At 45.3% G+C, this 17,414-nt stretch overlaps 8 non-coding genes across 8 annotated transcripts; all 8 read right to left on the bottom strand.

The window, feature by feature from the left end:
* Positions 1 to 1,118: 1,118 nt before the first annotated feature.
* On the bottom strand, positions 1,119 to 1,237 carry trnal-caa (transfer RNA leucine (anticodon CAA)). The gene is made up of 2 exons: positions 1,200 to 1,237; positions 1,119 to 1,164 (listed from the first exon to the last, which is right to left on the bottom strand). It is a non-coding gene; the product is annotated as a tRNA-Leu (tRNA).
* Positions 1,238 to 3,375: 2,138 nt separating this feature from the next.
* Positions 3,376 to 3,494, bottom strand: trnal-caa (transfer RNA leucine (anticodon CAA)). The gene is made up of 2 exons: positions 3,457 to 3,494; positions 3,376 to 3,421 (listed from the first exon to the last, which is right to left on the bottom strand). It is a non-coding gene; the product is annotated as a tRNA-Leu (tRNA).
* Positions 3,495 to 5,632: 2,138 nt separating this feature from the next.
* trnal-caa (transfer RNA leucine (anticodon CAA)) lies at positions 5,633 to 5,751 on the bottom strand. Its single transcript has 2 exons — positions 5,714 to 5,751; positions 5,633 to 5,678 (listed from the first exon to the last, which is right to left on the bottom strand). It is a non-coding gene; the product is annotated as a tRNA-Leu (tRNA).
* Positions 5,752 to 7,889: 2,138 nt separating this feature from the next.
* On the bottom strand, positions 7,890 to 8,008 carry trnal-caa (transfer RNA leucine (anticodon CAA)). The gene is made up of 2 exons: positions 7,971 to 8,008; positions 7,890 to 7,935 (listed from the first exon to the last, which is right to left on the bottom strand). It is a non-coding gene; the product is annotated as a tRNA-Leu (tRNA).
* Positions 8,009 to 10,146: 2,138 nt separating this feature from the next.
* On the bottom strand, positions 10,147 to 10,265 carry trnal-caa (transfer RNA leucine (anticodon CAA)). Its single transcript has 2 exons — positions 10,228 to 10,265; positions 10,147 to 10,192 (listed from the first exon to the last, which is right to left on the bottom strand). It is a non-coding gene; the product is annotated as a tRNA-Leu (tRNA).
* Positions 10,266 to 12,403: 2,138 nt separating this feature from the next.
* On the bottom strand, positions 12,404 to 12,522 carry trnal-caa (transfer RNA leucine (anticodon CAA)). The gene is made up of 2 exons: positions 12,485 to 12,522; positions 12,404 to 12,449 (listed from the first exon to the last, which is right to left on the bottom strand). It is a non-coding gene; the product is annotated as a tRNA-Leu (tRNA).
* Positions 12,523 to 14,660: 2,138 nt separating this feature from the next.
* On the bottom strand, positions 14,661 to 14,779 carry trnal-caa (transfer RNA leucine (anticodon CAA)). The gene is made up of 2 exons: positions 14,742 to 14,779; positions 14,661 to 14,706 (listed from the first exon to the last, which is right to left on the bottom strand). It is a non-coding gene; the product is annotated as a tRNA-Leu (tRNA).
* A 2,138-nt stretch (positions 14,780 to 16,917) lies between these two features.
* trnal-caa (transfer RNA leucine (anticodon CAA)) lies at positions 16,918 to 17,036 on the bottom strand. The gene is made up of 2 exons: positions 16,999 to 17,036; positions 16,918 to 16,963 (listed from the first exon to the last, which is right to left on the bottom strand). It is a non-coding gene; the product is annotated as a tRNA-Leu (tRNA).
* Between the last annotated feature and the right edge of the window lie 378 nt (positions 17,037 to 17,414).

The following is a 17,414-nucleotide window of genomic DNA, read 5'->3' as shown; positions in this document are numbered from 1 at the left end:
AGCAGAGACAATGAATGATTTCAAAAGAAAATTGGATGGGCACTTGAAGGAAATAAACTTTCAGGTCTAGAGCAATGGGACTGAGTGGATTGTTCTATGGAGAGCCGGCATACGCTGGATGGGCAGAATGGCCTCCTTCTGTGCCGCAAATGACTCTATGACTCGAAGACCATTTGTTAAACATACTTGATTTATCGGGCCGTGCCGGCAAGGAAATTCATCGTTCCAGCACTGCAAACAACAATCAGACACACATCTTTCATGCAACAACTTGCATTTTGCATCCTTTTCCCATACACTTTTTCTTGCTCAACTTGACCAAAGACAAGCAACACAGCTGCCATTCAAAGCCAAGGCCTTCTCATATAACCACAATCCAATAATGGTTCCAAGCAGGACATTTCAGCCTCTCATTCCCATGCCTTTCTTTGCATCACAATATATTATTGCGACAAGTGCTAATTGGAGCCCTGCTGCCAAGAAAATCACCAGGATCTCCCTACCTTTGTGAGGGCAAACAAGGCACTGTGCAGGTACTGTGCGCTTGGCCATCAACATTCGTGTGAACATTGCAATCTGAGAGAGCCAGCCTCCAAAGGCATCAAGTCTGGCAATGTCGACGTGCTGATGAGGAAAGAGCTTGGCTGTGGTGCCCCTTCTTCAGGGAAAATGTTAGCCCGGCAAATAGGATTGGAAGGAATTGTCGAAGTAAGAGAGTAGAATTGAGTGGGGTTTTGGTGTGCAAGAAGTGCGATTCTTTGAGCGTGTTGTCCTGTTTGTGAAAAGCAGCAGTGCGTGCAGTGGGATTGCAAGTCATAATGCTAGAAAGCAATGAGGAATGCAGCAAGGAGGTGGGGCATAAGATAATTTAGTCAGAGTGCTGGCATTGGAGTGTGGGAAATGGTTGATGGCAGAAGTGTGATTTGAAGCATTATGTGGAAGGACAGGCTTAGGATTTGTGAGGTTTCCTGAGGAAAGGCCATGTTTGTGGAGCTGTGCCTTGTGTTTGTTGGCAAATGGCAGTAGGATTGAAGTAATTGAAGGAGGCACGTGCAAATTGCAGGCAAGCTGAGCAGGCAGTGTGATGCTGTGAGGTTTTGTGTGGATGAAAAAAGTGATGTCAGGAGTGGGATTTGAACCCACGCCCCTTAAGAGAGACCAGAATTCCAGAGCCACAAGAGAGGCAAGGACAAACACTCCTTGAGTCTGGCGCCTTAGACCACTCGGCCATCCTGACAGCTGGTTGTGTCTGTATTGGAAAGTGTGCTCCAAATGTTTACACTAACTGCTGGATAACATTTGTTCCTTCTGTGCAAACACAAACCAGAAACAGGCAGTCTCAGCTTGGATCAAAAATATTGCTTTCAGGACACAAAACAGCTCATCATGGTCAATCGTTACTTTTCACACTGGAGGATGGTAGACAGTGGTGTTGCGCAAGGGTCAGTCATAGGACTAGCGGTGGTTTTTTTGGAGATGTAGAAATAACTTGGATATTGCAACTGAGCAGAAGATTTCAAAATTTGCCAATCATACCAAACTTGGAGGAATGGCAAACGGTGAGCATGATACAAATTGACTTCAAGAGGACATAGATAGCCTAGCAGAATGGGCAGACAAGTGGCAAATGGAATTTCATATCAACAAGTGTGAGGTGATGCATTTTGGCAGAAAGGATGGGCTGAGCTCATATAGACTTAATGGCACAGTTGGAAAGAGTGTGCAAGGACAGAGGAACCTGGGGGTGCATGTGCATAGATTTATGAAGGTTGCAGGACATATTGAGAGTGTGGGCAGCAAAACATAGAGGATCTTGGGCTTCTTAAATAGAATCATTGAGTACAAAAGCAGCAAAGTTATGCTGAACCTTTATAAATCTCTGGTCAGGCCACAACAGGAGTATTGCGTACACTTTTGGTCATCAGGCTTTAGGTTGGATGTGAGAGGTTACAGAGGAGATTGACCAGAATGGTTCCAGGGATGAGCGATTTTAGCTGCAAGGTTAGGTTGCAGAAGCTGGGGTTGTTCTCAGAGGAGCAACGGAAATTGCGGAGAGATTTGATTGAGGTGTAAAGATTATGACCGTTTGAGATAAGGCAGGCAAAGAAAACGTGTTGCCAGTAGCTGATGGTACAAGGACTAGGGGACACAGATCGAAAGTTTTGGGCAAGAGATGTATGGGGAATATGAGGAAGAACATTTTTACCCAGCTACTGGTAATGAGCTGGAACTCGCTGCCTTTGAGGGTGTTGGAAGCAGAGACAATGAATGATTTCAAAAGAAAATTGGATGGGCACTTGAAGGAAATAAACTTTCAGGTCTAGAGCAATGGGACTGAGTGGATTGTTCTATGGAGAGCCGGCATACGCTGGATGGGCAGAATGGCCTCCTTCTGTGCCGCAAATGACTCTATGACTCGAAGACCATTTGTTAAACATACTTGATTTATCGGGCCGTGCCGGCAAGGAAATTCATCGTTCCAGCACTGCAAACAACAATCAGACACACATCTTTCATGCAACAACTTGCATTTTGCATCCTTTTCCCATACACTTTTTCTTGCTCAACTTGACCAAAGACAAGCAACACAGCTGCCATTCAAAGCCAAGGCCTTCTCATATAACCACTATAATCCAATAATGGTTCCAAGCAGGACATTTCAGCCTCTCATTCCCATGCCTTTCTTTGCATCACAATATATTATTGCGACAAGTGCTAATTGGAGCCCTGCTGCCAAGAAAATCACCAGGATCTCCCTACCTTTGTGAGGGCAAACAAGGCACTGTGCAGGTACTGTGCGCTTGGCCATCAACATTCGTGTGAACATTGCAATCTGAGAGAGCCAGCCTCCAAAGGCATCAAGTCTGGCAATGTCGACGTGCTGATGAGGAAAGAGCTTGGCTGTGGTGCCCCTTCTTCAGGGAAAATGTTAGCCCGGCAAATAGGATTGGAAGGAATTGTCGAAGTAAGAGAGTAGAATTGAGTGGGGTTTTGGTGTGCAAGAAGTGCGATTCTTTGAGCGTGTTGTCCTGTTTGTGAAAAGCAGCAGTGCGTGCAGTGGGATTGCAAGTCATAATGCTAGAAAGCAATGAGGAATGCAGCAAGGAGGTGGGGCATAAGATAATTTAGTCAGAGTGCTGGCATTGGAGTGTGGGAAATGGTTGATGGCAGAAGTGTGATTTGAAGCATTATGTGGAAGGACAGGCTTAGGATTTGTGAGGTTTCCTGAGGAAAGGCCATGTTTGTGGAGCTGTGCCTTGTGTTTGTTGGCAAATGGCAGTAGGATTGAAGTAATTGAAGGAGGCACGTGCAAATTGCAGGCAAGCTGAGCAGGCAGTGTGATGCTGTGAGGTTTTGTGTGGATGAAAAAAGTGATGTCAGGAGTGGGATTTGAACCCACGCCCCTTAAGAGAGACCAGAATTCCAGAGCCACAAGAGAGGCAAGGACAAACACTCCTTGAGTCTGGCGCCTTAGACCACTCGGCCATCCTGACAGCTGGTTGTATCTGTATTGGAAAGTGTGCTCCAAATGTTTACACTAACTGCTGGATAACATTTGTTCCTTCTGTGCAAACACAAACCAGAAACAGGCAGTCTCAGCTTGGATCAAAAATATTGCTTTCAGGACACAAAACAGCTCATCATGGTCAATCGTTACTTTTCACACTGGAGGATGGTAGACAGTGGTGTTGCGCAAGGGTCAGTCATAGGACTAGCGGTGGTTTTTTTGGAGATGTAGAAATAACTTGGATATTGCAACTGAGCAGAAGATTTCAAAATTTGCCAATCATACCAAACTTGGAGGAATGGCAAACGGTGAGCATGATACAAATTGACTTCAAGAGGACATAGATAGCCTAGCAGAATGGGCAGACAAGTGGCAAATGGAATTTCATATCAACAAGTGTGAGGTGATGCATTTTGGCAGAAAGGATGGGCTGAGCTCATATAGACTTAATGGCACAGTTGGAAAGAGTGTGCAAGGACAGAGGAACCTGGGGGTGCATGTGCATAGATTTATGAAGGTTGCAGGACATATTGAGAGTGTGGGCAGCAAAACATAGAGGATCTTGGGCTTCTTAAATAGAATCATTGAGTACAAAAGCAGCAAAGTTATGCTGAACCTTTATAAATCTCTGGTCAGGCCACAACAGGAGTATTGCGTACACTTTTGGTCATCAGGCTTTAGGTTGGATGTGAGAGGTTACAGAGGAGATTGACCAGAATGGTTCCAGGGATGAGCGATTTTAGCTGCAAGGTTAGGTTGCAGAAGCTGGGGTTGTTCTCAGAGGAGCAACGGAAATTGCGGAGAGATTTGATTGAGGTGTAAAGATTATGACCGTTTGAGATAAGGCAGGCAAAGAAAACGTGTTGCCAGTAGCTGATGGTACAAGGACTAGGGGACACAGATCGAAAGTTTTGGGCAAGAGATGTATGGGGAATATGAGGAAGAACATTTTTACCCAGCTACTGGTAATGAGCTGGAACTCGCTGCCTTTGAGGGTGTTGGAAGCAGAGACAATGAATGATTTCAAAAGAAAATTGGATGGGCACTTGAAGGAAATAAACTTTCAGGTCTAGAGCAATGGGACTGAGTGGATTGTTCTATGGAGAGCCGGCATACGCTGGATGGGCAGAATGGCCTCCTTCTGTGCCGCAAATGACTCTATGACTCGAAGACCATTTGTTAAACATACTTGATTTATCGGGCCGTGCCGGCAAGGAAATTCATCGTTCCAGCACTGCAAACAACAATCAGACACACATCTTTCATGCAACAACTTGCATTTTGCATCCTTTTCCCATACACTTTTTCTTGCTCAACTTGACCAAAGACAAGCAACACAGCTGCCATTCAAAGCCAAGGCCTTCTCATATAACCACTATAATCCAATAATGGTTCCAAGCAGGACATTTCAGCCTCTCATTCCCATGCCTTTCTTTGCATCACAATATATTATTGCGACAAGTGCTAATTGGAGCCCTGCTGCCAAGAAAATCACCAGGATCTCCCTACCTTTGTGAGGGCAAACAAGGCACTGTGCAGGTACTGTGCGCTTGGCCATCAACATTCGTGTGAACATTGCAATCTGAGAGAGCCAGCCTCCAAAGGCATCAAGTCTGGCAATGTCGACGTGCTGATGAGGAAAGAGCTTGGCTGTGGTGCCCCTTCTTCAGGGAAAATGTTAGCCCGGCAAATAGGATTGGAAGGAATTGTCGAAGTAAGAGAGTAGAATTGAGTGGGGTTTTGGTGTGCAAGAAGTGCGATTCTTTGAGCGTGTTGTCCTGTTTGTGAAAAGCAGCAGTGCGTGCAGTGGGATTGCAAGTCATAATGCTAGAAAGCAATGAGGAATGCAGCAAGGAGGTGGGGCATAAGATAATTTAGTCAGAGTGCTGGCATTGGAGTGTGGGAAATGGTTGATGGCAGAAGTGTGATTTGAAGCATTATGTGGAAGGACAGGCTTAGGATTTGTGAGGTTTCCTGAGGAAAGGCCATGTTTGTGGAGCTGTGCCTTGTGTTTGTTGGCAAATGGCAGTAGGATTGAAGTAATTGAAGGAGGCACGTGCAAATTGCAGGCAAGCTGAGCAGGCAGTGTGATGCTGTGAGGTTTTGTGTGGATGAAAAAAGTGATGTCAGGAGTGGGATTTGAACCCACGCCCCTTAAGAGAGACCAGAATTCCAGAGCCACAAGAGAGGCAAGGACAAACACTCCTTGAGTCTGGCGCCTTAGACCACTCGGCCATCCTGACAGCTGGTTGTATCTGTATTGGAAAGTGTGCTCCAAATGTTTACACTAACTGCTGGATAACATTTGTTCCTTCTGTGCAAACACAAACCAGAAACAGGCAGTCTCAGCTTGGATCAAAAATATTGCTTTCAGGACACAAAACAGCTCATCATGGTCAATCGTTACTTTTCACACTGGAGGATGGTAGACAGTGGTGTTGCGCAAGGGTCAGTCATAGGACTAGCGGTGGTTTTTTTGGAGATGTAGAAATAACTTGGATATTGCAACTGAGCAGAAGATTTCAAAATTTGCCAATCATACCAAACTTGGAGGAATGGCAAACGGTGAGCATGATACAAATTGACTTCAAGAGGACATAGATAGCCTAGCAGAATGGGCAGACAAGTGGCAAATGGAATTTCATATCAACAAGTGTGAGGTGATGCATTTTGGCAGAAAGGATGGGCTGAGCTCATATAGACTTAATGGCACAGTTGGAAAGAGTGTGCAAGGACAGAGGAACCTGGGGGTGCATGTGCATAGATTTATGAAGGTTGCAGGACATATTGAGAGTGTGGGCAGCAAAACATAGAGGATCTTGGGCTTCTTAAATAGAATCATTGAGTACAAAAGCAGCAAAGTTATGCTGAACCTTTATAAATCTCTGGTCAGGCCACAACAGGAGTATTGCGTACACTTTTGGTCATCAGGCTTTAGGTTGGATGTGAGAGGTTACAGAGGAGATTGACCAGAATGGTTCCAGGGATGAGCGATTTTAGCTGCAAGGTTAGGTTGCAGAAGCTGGGGTTGTTCTCAGAGGAGCAACGGAAATTGCGGAGAGATTTGATTGAGGTGTAAAGATTATGACCGTTTGAGATAAGGCAGGCAAAGAAAACGTGTTGCCAGTAGCTGATGGTACAAGGACTAGGGGACACAGATCGAAAGTTTTGGGCAAGAGATGTATGGGGAATATGAGGAAGAACATTTTTACCCAGCTACTGGTAATGAGCTGGAACTCGCTGCCTTTGAGGGTGTTGGAAGCAGAGACAATGAATGATTTCAAAAGAAAATTGGATGGGCACTTGAAGGAAATAAACTTTCAGGTCTAGAGCAATGGGACTGAGTGGATTGTTCTATGGAGAGCCGGCATACGCTGGATGGGCAGAATGGCCTCCTTCTGTGCCGCAAATGACTCTATGACTCGAAGACCATTTGTTAAACATACTTGATTTATCGGGCCGTGCCGGCAAGGAAATTCATCGTTCCAGCACTGCAAACAACAATCAGACACACATCTTTCATGCAACAACTTGCATTTTGCATCCTTTTCCCATACACTTTTTCTTGCTCAACTTGACCAAAGACAAGCAACACAGCTGCCATTCAAAGCCAAGGCCTTCTCATATAACCACTATAATCCAATAATGGTTCCAAGCAGGACATTTCAGCCTCTCATTCCCATGCCTTTCTTTGCATCACAATATATTATTGCGACAAGTGCTAATTGGAGCCCTGCTGCCAAGAAAATCACCAGGATCTCCCTACCTTTGTGAGGGCAAACAAGGCACTGTGCAGGTACTGTGCGCTTGGCCATCAACATTCGTGTGAACATTGCAATCTGAGAGAGCCAGCCTCCAAAGGCATCAAGTCTGGCAATGTCGACGTGCTGATGAGGAAAGAGCTTGGCTGTGGTGCCCCTTCTTCAGGGAAAATGTTAGCCCGGCAAATAGGATTGGAAGGAATTGTCGAAGTAAGAGAGTAGAATTGAGTGGGGTTTTGGTGTGCAAGAAGTGCGATTCTTTGAGCGTGTTGTCCTGTTTGTGAAAAGCAGCAGTGCGTGCAGTGGGATTGCAAGTCATAATGCTAGAAAGCAATGAGGAATGCAGCAAGGAGGTGGGGCATAAGATAATTTAGTCAGAGTGCTGGCATTGGAGTGTGGGAAATGGTTGATGGCAGAAGTGTGATTTGAAGCATTATGTGGAAGGACAGGCTTAGGATTTGTGAGGTTTCCTGAGGAAAGGCCATGTTTGTGGAGCTGTGCCTTGTGTTTGTTGGCAAATGGCAGTAGGATTGAAGTAATTGAAGGAGGCACGTGCAAATTGCAGGCAAGCTGAGCAGGCAGTGTGATGCTGTGAGGTTTTGTGTGGATGAAAAAAGTGATGTCAGGAGTGGGATTTGAACCCACGCCCCTTAAGAGAGACCAGAATTCCAGAGCCACAAGAGAGGCAAGGACAAACACTCCTTGAGTCTGGCGCCTTAGACCACTCGGCCATCCTGACAGCTGGTTGTATCTGTATTGGAAAGTGTGCTCCAAATGTTTACACTAACTGCTGGATAACATTTGTTCCTTCTGTGTAAACACAAACCAGAAACAGGCAGTCTCAGCTTGGATCAAAAATATTGCTTTCAGGACACAAAACAGCTCATCATGGTCAATCGTTACTTTTCACACTGGAGGATGGTAGACAGTGGTGTTGCGCAAGGGTCAGTCATAGGACTAGCGGTGGTTTTTTTGGAGATGTAGAAATAACTTGGATATTGCAACTGAGCAGAAGATTTCAAAATTTGCCAATCATACCAAACTTGGAGGAATGGCAAACGGTGAGCATGATACAAATTGACTTCAAGAGGACATAGATAGCCTAGCAGAATGGGCAGACAAGTGGCAAATGGAATTTCATATCAACAAGTGTGAGGTGATGCATTTTGGCAGAAAGGATGGGCTGAGCTCATATAGACTTAATGGCACAGTTGGAAAGAGTGTGCAAGGACAGAGGAACCTGGGGGTGCATGTGCATAGATTTATGAAGGTTGCAGGACATATTGAGAGTGTGGGCAGCAAAACATAGAGGATCTTGGGCTTCTTAAATAGAATCATTGAGTACAAAAGCAGCAAAGTTATGCTGAACCTTTATAAATCTCTGGTCAGGCCACAACAGGAGTATTGCGTACACTTTTGGTCATCAGGCTTTAGGTTGGATGTGAGAGGTTACAGAGGAGATTGACCAGAATGGTTCCAGGGATGAGCGATTTTAGCTGCAAGGTTAGGTTGCAGAAGCTGGGGTTGTTCTCAGAGGAGCAACGGAAATTGCGGAGAGATTTGATTGAGGTGTAAAGATTATGACCGTTTGAGATAAGGCAGGCAAAGAAAACGTGTTGCCAGTAGCTGATGGTACAAGGACTAGGGGACACAGATCGAAAGTTTTGGGCAAGAGATGTATGGGGAATATGAGGAAGAACATTTTTACCCAGCTACTGGTAATGAGCTGGAACTCGCTGCCTTTGAGGGTGTTGGAAGCAGAGACAATGAATGATTTCAAAAGAAAATTGGATGGGCACTTGAAGGAAATAAACTTTCAGGTCTAGAGCAATGGGACTGAGTGGATTGTTCTATGGAGAGCCGGCATACGCTGGATGGGCAGAATGGCCTCCTTCTGTGCCGCAAATGACTCTATGACTCGAAGACCATTTGTTAAACATACTTGATTTATCGGGCCGTGCCGGCAAGGAAATTCATCGTTCCAGCACTGCAAACAACAATCAGACACACATCTTTCATGCAACAACTTGCATTTTGCATCCTTTTCCCATACACTTTTTCTTGCTCAACTTGACCAAAGACAAGCAACACAGCTGCCATTCAAAGCCAAGGCCTTCTCATATAACCACTATAATCCAATAATGGTTCCAAGCAGGACATTTCAGCCTCTCATTCCCATGCCTTTCTTTGCATCACAATATATTATTGCGACAAGTGCTAATTGGAGCCCTGCTGCCAAGAAAATCACCAGGATCTCCCTACCTTTGTGAGGGCAAACAAGGCACTGTGCAGGTACTGTGCGCTTGGCCATCAACATTCGTGTGAACATTGCAATCTGAGAGAGCCAGCCTCCAAAGGCATCAAGTCTGGCAATGTCGACGTGCTGATGAGGAAAGAGCTTGGCTGTGGTGCCCCTTCTTCAGGGAAAATGTTAGCCCGGCAAATAGGATTGGAAGGAATTGTCGAAGTAAGAGAGTAGAATTGAGTGGGGTTTTGGTGTGCAAGAAGTGCGATTCTTTGAGCGTGTTGTCCTGTTTGTGAAAAGCAGCAGTGCGTGCAGTGGGATTGCAAGTCATAATGCTAGAAAGCAATGAGGAATGCAGCAAGGAGGTGGGGCATAAGATAATTTAGTCAGAGTGCTGGCATTGGAGTGTGGGAAATGGTTGATGGCAGAAGTGTGATTTGAAGCATTATGTGGAAGGACAGGCTTAGGATTTGTGAGGTTTCCTGAGGAAAGGCCATGTTTGTGGAGCTGTGCCTTGTGTTTGTTGGCAAATGGCAGTAGGATTGAAGTAATTGAAGGAGGCACGTGCAAATTGCAGGCAAGCTGAGCAGGCAGTGTGATGCTGTGAGGTTTTGTGTGGATGAAGAAAGTGATGTCAGGAGTGGGATTTGAACCCACGCCCCTTAAGAGAGACCAGAATTCCAGAGCCACAAGAGAGGCAAGGACAAACACTCCTTGAGTCTGGCGCCTTAGACCACTCGGCCATCCTGACAGCTGGTTGTATCTGTATTGGAAAGTGTGCTCCAAATGTTTACACTAACTGCTGGATAACATTTGTTCCTTCTGTGCAAACACAAACCAGAAACAGGCAGTCTCAGCTTGGATCAAAAATATTGCTTTCAGGACACAAAACAGCTCATCATGGTCAATCGTTACTTTTCACACTGGAGGATGGTAGACAGTGGTGTTGCGCAAGGGTCAGTCATAGGACTAGCGGTGGTTTTTTTGGAGATGTAGAAATAACTTGGATATTGCAACTGAGCAGAAGATTTCAAAATTTGCCAATCATACCAAACTTGGAGGAATGGCAAACGGTGAGCATGATACAAATTGACTTCAAGAGGACATAGATAGCCTAGCAGAATGGGCAGACAAGTGGCAAATGGAATTTCATATCAACAAGTGTGAGGTGATGCATTTTGGCAGAAAGGATGGGCTGAGCTCATATAGACTTAATGGCACAGTTGGAAAGAGTGTGCAAGGACAGAGGAACCTGGGGGTGCATGTGCATAGATTTATGAAGGTTGCAGGACATATTGAGAGTGTGGGCAGCAAAACATAGAGGATCTTGGGCTTCTTAAATAGAATCATTGAGTACAAAAGCAGCAAAGTTATGCTGAACCTTTATAAATCTCTGGTCAGGCCACAACAGGAGTATTGCGTACACTTTTGGTCATCAGGCTTTAGGTTGGATGTGAGAGGTTACAGAGGAGATTGACCAGAATGGTTCCAGGGATGAGCGATTTTAGCTGCAAGGTTAGGTTGCAGAAGCTGGGGTTGTTCTCAGAGGAGCAACGGAAATTGCGGAGAGATTTGATTGAGGTGTAAAGATTATGACCGTTTGAGATAAGGCAGGCAAAGAAAACGTGTTGCCAGTAGCTGATGGTACAAGGACTAGGGGACACAGATCGAAAGTTTTGGGCAAGAGATGTATGGGGAATATGAGGAAGAACATTTTTACCCAGCTACTGGTAATGAGCTGGAACTCGCTGCCTTTGAGGGTGTTGGAAGCAGAGACAATGAATGATTTCAAAAGAAAATTGGATGGGCACTTGAAGGAAATAAACTTTCAGGTCTAGAGCAATGGGACTGAGTGGATTGTTCTATGGAGAGCCGGCATACGCTGGATGGGCAGAATGGCCTCCTTCTGTGCCGCAAATGACTCTATGACTCGAAGACCATTTGTTAAACATACTTGATTTATCGGGCCGTGCCGGCAAGGAAATTCATCGTTCCAGCACTGCAAACAACAATCAGACACACATCTTTCATGCAACAACTTGCATTTTGCATCCTTTTCCCATACACTTTTTCTTGCTCAACTTGACCAAAGACAAGCAACACAGCTGCCATTCAAAGCCAAGGCCTTCTCATATAACCACTATAATCCAATAATGGTTCCAAGCAGGACATTTCAGCCTCTCATTCCCATGCCTTTCTTTGCATCACAATATATTATTGCGACAAGTGCTAATTGGAGCCCTGCTGCCAAGAAAATCACCAGGATCTCCCTACCTTTGTGAGGGCAAACAAGGCACTGTGCAGGTACTGTGCGCTTGGCCATCAACATTCGTGTGAACATTGCAATCTGAGAGAGCCAGCCTCCAAAGGCATCAAGTCTGGCAATGTCGACGTGCTGATGAGGAAAGAGCTTGGCTGTGGTGCCCCTTCTTCAGGGAAAATGTTAGCCCGGCAAATAGGATTGGAAGGAATTGTCGAAGTAAGAGAGTAGAATTGAGTGGGGTTTTGGTGTGCAAGAAGTGCGATTCTTTGAGCGTGTTGTCCTGTTTGTGAAAAGCAGCAGTGCGTGCAGTGGGATTGCAAGTCATAATGCTAGAAAGCAATGAGGAATGCAGCAAGGAGGTGGGGCATAAGATAATTTAGTCAGAGTGCTGGCATTGGAGTGTGGGAAATGGTTGATGGCAGAAGTGTGATTTGAAGCATTATGTGGAAGGACAGGCTTAGGATTTGTGAGGTTTCCTGAGGAAAGGCCATGTTTGTGGAGCTGTGCCTTGTGTTTGTTGGCAAATGGCAGTAGGATTGAAGTAATTGAAGGAGGCACGTGCAAATTGCAGGCAAGCTGAGCAGGCAGTGTGATGCTGTGAGGTTTTGTGTGGATGAAGAAAGTGATGTCAGGAGTGGGATTTGAACCCACGCCCCTTAAGAGAGACCAGAATTCCAGAGCCACAAGAGAGGCAAGGACAAACACTCCTTGAGTCTGGCGCCTTAGACCACTCGGCCATCCTGACAGCTGGTTGTATCTGTATTGGAAAGTGTGCTCCAAATGTTTACACTAACTGCTGGATAACATTTGTTCCTTCTGTGCAAACACAAACCAGAAACAGGCAGTCTCAGCTTGGATCAAAAATATTGCTTTCAGGACACAAAACAGCTCATCATGGTCAATCGTTACTTTTCACACTGGAGGATGGTAGACAGTGGTGTTGCGCAAGGGTCAGTCATAGGACTAGCGGTGGTTTTTTTGGAGATGTAGAAATAACTTGGATATTGCAACTGAGCAGAAGATTTCAAAATTTGCCAATCATACCAAACTTGGAGGAATGGCAAACGGTGAGCATGATACAAATTGACTTCAAGAGGACATAGATAGCCTAGCAGAATGGGCAGACAAGTGGCAAATGGAATTTCATATCAACAAGTGTGAGGTGATGCATTTTGGCAGAAAGGATGGGCTGAGCTCATATAGACTTAATGGCACAGTTGGAAAGAGTGTGCAAGGACAGAGGAACCTGGGGGTGCATGTGCATAGATTTATGAAGGTTGCAGGACATATTGAGAGTGTGGGCAGCAAAACATAGAGGATCTTGGGCTTCTTAAATAGAATCATTGAGTACAAAAGCAGCAAAGTTATGCTGAACCTTTATAAATCTCTGGTCAGGCCACAACAGGAGTATTGCGTACACTTTTGGTCATCAGGCTTTAGGTTGGATGTGAGAGGTTACAGAGGAGATTGACCAGAATGGTTCCAGGGATGAGCGATTTTAGCTGCAAGGTTAGGTTGCAGAAGCTGGGGTTGTTCTCAGAGGAGCAACGGAAATTGCGGAGAGATTTGATTGAGGTGTAAAGATTATGACCGTTTGAGATAAGGCAGGCAAAGAAAACGTGTTGCCAGTAGCTGATGGTACAAGGACTAGGGGACACAGATCGAAAGTTTTGGGCAAGAGATGTATGGGGAATATGAGGAAGAACATTTTTACCCAGCTACTGGTAATGAGCTGGAACTCGCTGCCTTTGAGGGTGTTGGAAGCAGAGACAATGAATGATTTCAAAAGAAAATTGGATGGGCACTTGAAGGAAATAAACTTTCAGGTCTAGAGCAATGGGACTGAGTGGATTGTTCTATGGAGAGCCGGCATACGCTGGATGGGCAGAATGGCCTCCTTCTGTGCCGCAAATGACTCTATGACTCGAAGACCATTTGTTAAACATACTTGATTTATCGGGCCGTGCCGGCAAGGAAATTCATCGTTCCAGCACTGCAAACAACAATCAGACACACATCTTTCATGCAACAACTTGCATTTTGCATCCTTTTCCCATACACTTTTTCTTGCTCAACTTGACCAAAGACAAGCAACACAGCTGCCATTCAAAGCCAAGGCCTTCTCATATAACCACTATAATCCAATAATGGTTCCAAGCAGGACATTTCAGCCTCTCATTCCCATGCCTTTCTTTGCATCACAATATATTATTGCGACAAGTGCTAATTGGAGCCCTGCTGCCAAGAAAATCACCAGGATCTCCCTACCTTTGTGAGGGCAAACAAGGCACTGTGCAGGTACTGTGCGCTTGGCCATCAACATTCGTGTGAACATTGCAATCTGAGAGAGCCAGCCTCCAAAGGCATCAAGTCTGGCAATGTCGACGTGCTGATGAGGAAAGAGCTTGGCTGTGGTGCCCCTTCTTCAGGGAAAATGTTAGCCCGGCAAATAGGATTGGAAGGAATTGTCGAAGTAAGAGAGTAGAATTGAGTGGGGTTTTGGTGTGCAAGAAGTGCGATTCTTTGAGCGTGTTGTCCTGTTTGTGAAAAGCAGCAGTGCGTGCAGTGGGATTGCAAGTCATAATGCTAGAAAGCAATGAGGAATGCAGCAAGGAGGTGGGGCATAAGATAATTTAGTCAGAGTGCTGGCATTGGAGTGTGGGAAATGGTTGATGGCAGAAGTGTGATTTGAAGCATTATGTGGAAGGACAGGCTTAGGATTTGTGAGGTTTCCTGAGGAAAGGCCATGTTTGTGGAGCTGTGCCTTGTGTTTGTTGGCAAATGGCAGTAGGATTGAAGTAATTGAAGGAGGCACGTGCAAATTGCAGGCAAGCTGAGCAGGCAGTGTGATGCTGTGAGGTTTTGTGTGGATGAAAAAAGTGATGTCAGGAGTGGGATTTGAACCCACGCCCCTTAAGAGAGACCAGAATTCCAGAGCCACAAGAGAGGCAAGGACAAACACTCCTTGAGTCTGGCGCCTTAGACCACTCGGCCATCCTGACAGCTGGTTGTGTCTGTATTGGAAAGTGTGCTCCAAATGTTTACACTAACTGCTGGATAACATTTGTTCCTTCTGTGCAAACACAAACCAGAAACAGGCAGTCTCAGCTTGGATCAAAAATATTGCTTTCAGGACACAAAACAGCTCATCATGGTCAATCGTTACTTTTCACACTGGAGGATGGTAGACAGTGGTGTTGCGCAAGGGTCAGTCATAGGACTAGCGGTGGTTTTTTTGGAGATGTAGAAATAACTTGGATATTGCAACTGAGCAGAAGATTTCAAAATTTGCCAATCATACCAAACTTGGAGGAATGGCAAACGGTGAGCATGATACAAATTGACTTCAAGACGACATAGATAGCCTAGCAGAATGGGCAGACAAGTGGCAAATGGAATTTCATATCAACAAGTGTGAGGTGATGCATTTTGGCAGAAAGGATGGGCTGAGCTCATATAGACTTAATGGCACAGTTGGAAAGAGTGTGCAAGGACAGAGGAACCTGGGGGTGCATGTGCATAGATTTATGAAGGTTGCAGGACATATTGAGAGTGTGGGCAGCAAAACATAGAGGATCTTGGGCTTCTTAAATAGAATCATTGAGTACAAAAGCAGCAAAGTTATGCTGAACCTTTATAAATCTCTGGTCAGGCCACAACAGGAGTATTGCGTACACTTTTGGTCATCAGGCTTTAGGTTGGATGTGAGAGGTTACAGAGGAGATTGACCAGAATGGTTCCAGGGATGAGCGATTTTAGCTGCAAGGTTAGGTTGCAGAAGCTGGGGTTGTTCTCAGAGGAGCAACGGAAATTGCGGAGAGATTTGATTGAGGTGTAAAGATTATGACCGTTTGAGATAAGGCAGGCAAAGAAAACGTGTTGCCAGTAGCTGATGGTACAAGGACTAGGGGACACAGATCGAAAGTTTTGGGCAAGAGATGTATGGGGAATATGAGGAAGAACATTTTTACCCAGCTACTGGTAATGAGCTGGAACTCGCTGCCTTTGAGGGTGTTGGAAGCAGAGACAATGAATGATTTCAAAAGAAAATTGGATGGGCACTTGAAGGAAATAAACTTTCAGGTCTAGAGCAATGGGACTGAGTGGATTGTTCTATGGAGAGCCGGCATACGCTGGATGGGCAGAATGGCCTCCTTCTGTGCCGCAAATGACTCTATGACTCGAAGACCATTTGTTAAACATACTTGATTTATCGGGCCGTGCCGGCAAGGAAATTCATCGTTCCAGCACTGCAAACAACAATCAGACACACATCTTTCATGCAACAACTTGCATTTTGCATCCTTTTCCCATACACTTTTTCTTGCTCAACTTGACCAAAGACAAGCAACACAGCTGCCATTCAAAGCCAAGGCCTTCTCATATAACCACTATAATCCAATAATGGTTCCAAGCAGGACATTTCAGCCTCTCATTCCCATGCCTTTCTTTGCATCACAATATATTATTGCGACAAGTGCTAATTGGAGCCCTGCTGCCAAGAAAATCACCAGGATCTCCCTACCTTTGTGAGGGCAAACAAGGCACTGTGCAGGTACTGTGCGCTTGGCCATCAACATTCGTGTGAACATTGCAATCTGAGAGAGCCAGCCTCCAAAGGCATCAAGTCTGGCAATGTCGACGTGCTGATGAGGAAAGAGCTTGGCTGTGGTGCCCCTTCTTCAGGGAAAATGTTAGCCCGGCAAATAGGATTGGAAGGAATTGTCGAAGTAAGAGAGTAGAATTGAGTGGGGTTTTGGTGTGCAAGAAGTGCGATTCTTTGAGCGTGTTGTCCTGTTTGTGAAAAGCAGCAGTGCGTGCAGTGGGATTGCAAGTCATAATGCTAGAAAGCAATGAGGAATGCAGCAAGGAGGTGGGGCATAAGATAATTTAGTCAGAGTGCTGGCATTGGAGTGTGGGAAATGGTTGATGGCAGAAGTGTGATTTGAAGCATTATGTGGAAGGACAGGCTTAGGATTTGTGAGGTTTCCTGAGGAAAGGCCATGTTTGTGGAGCTGTGCCTTGTGTTTGTTGGCAAATGGCAGTAGGATTGAAGTAATTGAAGGAGGCACGTGCAAATTGCAGGCAAGCTGAGCAGGCAGTGTGATGCTGTGAGGTTTTGTGTGGATGAAAAAAGTGATGTCAGGAGTGGGATTTGAACCCACGCCCCTTAAGAGAGACCAGAATTCCAGAGCCACAAGAGAGGCAAGGACAAACACTCCTTGAGTCTGGCGCCTTAGACCACTCGGCCATCCTGACAGCTGGTTGTATCTGTATTGGAAAGTGTGCTCCAAATGTTTACACTAACTGCTGGATAACATTTGTTCCTTCTGTGCAAACACAAACCAGAAACAGGCAGTCTCAGCTTGGATCAAAAATATTGCTTTCAGGACACAAAACAGCTCATCATGGTCAATCGTTACTTTTCACACTGGAGGATGGTAGACAGTGGTGTTGCGCAAGGGTCAGTCATAGGACTAGCGGTGGTTTTTTTGGAGATGTAGAAATAACTTGGATATTGCAACTGAGCAGAAGATTTCAAAATTTGCCAATCATACCAAACTTGGAGGAATGGCAAACGGTGAGCATGATACAAATTGACTTCAAGAGGACATAGATAGCCTAGCAGAATGGGCA

This window comes from Heterodontus francisci, chromosome 23 (genome assembly GCF_036365525.1).
Source record: "Heterodontus francisci isolate sHetFra1 chromosome 23, sHetFra1.hap1, whole genome shotgun sequence".
Lineage (NCBI taxonomy): Eukaryota > Metazoa > Chordata > Chondrichthyes > Heterodontiformes > Heterodontidae > Heterodontus > Heterodontus francisci.
Note: the sequence above shows the minus strand (reverse complement) of the source record. Positions and strands in the feature narration are given on the sequence as shown.